This window comes from Piliocolobus tephrosceles, chromosome 4, assembly GCF_002776525.5.
Source record: "Piliocolobus tephrosceles isolate RC106 chromosome 4, ASM277652v3, whole genome shotgun sequence".
NCBI lineage: Eukaryota > Metazoa > Chordata > Mammalia > Primates > Cercopithecidae > Piliocolobus > Piliocolobus tephrosceles.
Window position 1 is genome coordinate 141782374 of NC_045437.1, and position 4682 is coordinate 141787055.

Here is a 4682-nt window from a genome sequence, read left to right on the forward strand (position 1 = left end):
CCAGCTAGTTGGGAGGTTGAGGCAGAAGAATTGCTTGAACCCGGGAGGTGGAAGTTTCAGTGAGTCGAGATCGCACCATTGCACTCCAGCCTGGGTGACAGAGAGAGACTCTGTCTCAAAAAAAAAAAAAAAAAAAAAAAAAAAAAAGAAAGAAAAAGAAAGAAAGAAAAAAAGTAGTAATACTCCTTGTGGTTGGGAGAAAAGCTAGTCTCAAAGAGTTTGACATACTTTATGATCTAACACAAAGGGGAATTGAGTTATTGAGGAAAATCTTGCACTCTCTCAAATTAAAATAGAAATAGCTTAATGCTAAGCTTTCATTGTCCATTAACATAATATATAGGAAAAAGTCCATGAAACTGAGGCGTCAAAGTGATTAGAAAAAAGAGATAAAAGACTAAAAGGAAAGAAAGGAAGACTAAAGATAATGAAACAGGAAGAAGGAAAAGTTGAAAGTACAAACCATTATATAAGACTAATTTGAACCCCTAAAGTCCAAGGAAGAGAGGGCCAGTCAAGGAAGGAGTGAGGGTCTTCCAGGGCTGTAGGTCTCTCTCAGTGAAGAAATTGGCATGTGTCATTGTGTAAATTCCTTTAAGAGAGATTTACTGAGCTTGTGCCATGGGCCTGTATCCCTTCTCCCCTCTGGTCCTCTTTGAAATTAAGAGTGGAATAAATGGTCTTGAAGTAATTTCTAGAATCCTATTTCTTGTCACTTTTTGACTCAAAACCATGGACAAATCTCCAAATAGGACCGAGAATATACTCTGACATCCTTTCAGTTATGTACCAATTTCCTCAAAATCACTCAGTGGTCTTCACAGATGGACCAGAGAGACAGAGTGAGATAACAAGCAGTACAATTAAAGGATATGTTCCTCTACTTAGATAATTACCTAGGCCTTATGAAGTTCCTGGTGACACCCAAACACCATTCACTTATTTTTTTTTCCCCAGAGCCTAAAATTAAAACAATGAGTTAAAACAAAGAATAAAAGTCCTTACATTTCTATACATACTTTTTGGAGCTTATAAAATGCCTACACATACTTTATTTCACGTTGTTTTCATAACAAACCTGAGAGGTGTTATTTTTCTCAAATTACCAACAGGGAAACTAAGACTGAGAGACTAAGCGCTTTGCCCAAGATCACCTGGTGTGCCATGCAGCTGCCACTTGCTCTTGGCTCCCTTCCTCATGATTCTCCAGCTCTGTTCAGCATCCCCGGGACCTGAACGCTACAGGATCTGGTACCCTGTTGCTTCAAGGCAGGTTTGGCTGATGGGAGTCAATGATAAAAGACCGAAGGAGGGGAGGGGAGAAGTTGGGTGTTTCTTCTCTTCTCTCTCTGCCTCTGGTGAAATCTCCAGCAATGGCTTCATGTGCTCAGTGCTCAGTGCTTCACGTGCTCCTTACAAATGTCCTGGCCTCCCAAATCTGGTTATACTACCTGTTCCTGTGTCCCTCCAGGCTCAGGGGCAGTAGCATCTTCCTGCTGTTGCTAATATCTGTGGTGCTTTACCATCTTGTTTGGCTTTTCAGCTTTTTCATTACCTGTGCATCCAGTTCCTTATATTTCTTATTTTGAAAGACTTAAGAGTGGTTTACATTTTCCTGGCTGGACCCAGACTGAGTCACCTGGCTAGGGAACCACTGCTCTGAGGATCCCTAAGACAGCATATCAGACGTGTGTGTATGTGGGATGTATGTGCATTTTACTACTAAACAGTGAGAGCCTTTTCAACTGGAACTGAGCTCATATATCTTTGGATCTTGGGACTCTAGCACAGTGCCTGGCATATACCAGACACCAGCAAATGTTTGCGAACTTGATATGTTTGTTTGGTAAAACAAACCCAGCCAGAGTGGCTGTTTAGTTTATCTCCATATCTCTAAGTATCTGTTAGACCTAAACAGAAGAAATACAGGTACTTCTAGTCTATAAAATGTACCTGCGAGCCATTCTGCCAAATACAACTGAGCCACACAGGAAAACTGCATCATTAGCAATTTCTGTAAAATCATTCTGGCTTTGAACCATAGGAGTTATTTTAGATGGGAAGCTATTAATTAGCTGAAACTGAGGAAAAAGTTTAATTACCTAAAAAAAGGGGGGTATGAAAACTGGGTGAAAGACATGGGAAAACATGGAAAGAAACATTCTTTTAAATTATTTCAGTTTTCAGACACTTATGCAGGAATTGTTTAACAGAGTTGGATGGTACTAGTCACGGGAGACCTGGTCGCTGGCCCCACTTTTGCCACTCACTTGCTTTGTAGTCTTGGGAAAGTCATTTCTCTCTGGCCCTCAGTTGCTTGATTGGCAAAATGAGGAGGTAAGATTAAATGATCTCTCACTGCAAGATCATTAGCTCACCAGCATTTAGAGAATCAAACCCAATTTTATATTCACATCAAATGAGACCTTGCTTATTCTGGCCCCAGCTTACCTTTCCATCCTCATGTTACTGGCCAGTTCTCACCTCACTCACCAGCCCTCTATGCCGCCTTGTCAGCCAGATGCTTACGAACCTGGACCTATGCCATCCTGTTTTCTCTGTCTCTTCTCTGTGTTCTCTTTACCCCACTTTGTGGCTCTGCTTAATTTCTCTCCTCTCTGCTATGGTCTCAGATCCCTTCTCCTGTTGGGATAAAAAAAAAAATAAGACTTCCTGCTATTGAGGGGAAGTATGGGGTTCCGGTTAAAAGAGTGGACTTTGAAGCCAGAATAATGGGTTTAAAGCCCTGGAGCAGCAATCTACTAGCTGTGTGAATTGAACACTTACTTACTGGCTATTCCTCAATTTCTTCACCTGCGAAGTGTTGATATTAATATTACATACATTAAATTTCTTATGTTGAAAGACCTAGAATGATTCCTACTTTCCTAATTGGAAACCGACTAAATTACCTGGCTGAGGAACAAATATTATGAGAGCCCTAAACCTGGCAGAAACGGGCAGAGACAGCATACCACTGATGTGTGTGTGTGTTTGAGTGTGTGTGCATCTGCATTTTCCTATTAAGCAGTGAGAGTCTTTCCACTATGATATAGCTTTAGCACAATGATTGACATTGCAGGCACTAGCAATATTTGTGGACATTTAATACTGGCAAGGATTATCTGAGGCAATACATTCTATGCCTAGAACAATACATGGTACATGGTGATGCCCAGTGATGCAGCCATTATAATTATAGCATAAAGCTGGTACAGAGGAAAGACTGATGGATGAGGAGGAAGAGGAAGTGGGTTCTCACCTTAACCCTGCCACAAGCTAGTGGTGACCCGGTGCATATATGGAACCATTATGTGTGTCTCACCAGGCCTTTTTCTTTCTTATTAGAGTAGTTACTGTGCTGTCTTATTATGTTTTTGTGTGCTACAGTGAACTAGTTAAGGCCAGGAGACTGTTATGGACTGAATTAATTGTATTCCCTCCAAGTTCATGTGTTAAAGCCCTAACCCCTAGTATCTCACAATGTGACCATATTTAAAGGTAGGGCCTTTAAAGAGGTGATTAAGTTAAGACAATGCTGCTAGTGTGGGCCCTAATCCAATCTGACTTGTGTCCTTGTAAGAAGAGGATATTAGGGCATACAGAGAGATACCAGGAATGTGTGCATACACAGAGAAAAATCCATATGAAGAGGCAGCAAGAGGGTTGCCACCTGCAAGCCAAGGAGAGGGGTCTCAGAGGAAACAACCCTACAGGCACCTTGATCTTGGACTTTCAGCCTCCACGACCATGAGAAAATAAAATTCCATCGTGTAAGCCACCCAGGCTGTGGTGTTTTGTTATGGAAGCCCTAGCGAACTAATACGGGTACTATGTATTTATTCATTTATTCAACCATTACTTATGGAGCATCGATTATGTGCCAGGTCCTGATTCGTGCAATAGGATATGGAGTGTTGAGAAAACAAAGAAAGAAAAAGGTCTTCTGCTCTCAGGAGGTTCGTAGTTAAGTGGGAGAGACTGACAATCAAAAGATGACACAAGTCAATGTGATAAGAGCACAGAATGAGGCGTCCCTGTGCCCTGAGAGTACATGAAGCAGTGTGGGGGTGGGAGCTGATGCCCTGGTGTCTGTGCTGTTTCATCCCCAGAACTGTCACAGCACTGTGCTGATAGACAGTACACTGTAAATGTTGGTTGGCATTTATTGAAGGCTCTGATCTCTCAATTCTCTATGTGGATTAACATGAATTCTTCGTACTCACGGAAAGAGAGCCCAGGGGCAGACTCTGCTAAGTGTGGACTGTTTATAGGGCAGCATAAAGCTGGTACAGAGGAAAGACTGATGGATGAGGAGGAAGAGGAAGTGGGTTCTCACCTTAGCTGTGAAACAAGCTGATGGTGACACCCTTCCCTTGTCTGGATCTCCATTTCCTCATCTTCAAAACTGAAGAAGTTGGAGTAGGTCATCTCTAAGATCCCCTGTAGCTCCATGAAATCTTTCCCCAAATCTAGTTCATGAAAAACTAATACTTAATGAAGAATAGAAGAGACAGAGAGAAGGAAGGAGGAGGAAGAAAGGTGGAAGGAGGAGGAAGAAAGGTAGAAAGAAGAAAGCTGGCAGGCAAGAATAGACAAGGAAGGAGGAAAGAAGGGAAAGGAAGGAAGGAAGGAAGGAAGGAAGGAAGGAAGGAAGGAAGGAAGGAAGGAAGGAAGGAAGG

General features: G+C 42.1%; 1 long non-coding RNA gene across 1 annotated transcript in view; it reads right to left on the reverse strand.

Annotated features, from left to right (window-relative positions):
• Positions 1-205: 205 nt before the first annotated feature.
• Positions 206-4682, reverse strand: part of LOC111552619 — a 6899-nt gene continuing 2422 nt past the window's right edge. Inside the window, exons 2-3 of the long non-coding RNA XR_002734683.2 lie at positions 2452-2643; positions 206-960 (exon numbers count right to left, since the gene is read on the reverse strand). This is a non-coding gene — a long non-coding RNA (uncharacterized LOC111552619). The remainder of the gene's footprint in view (positions 961-2451; positions 2644-4682) is intronic.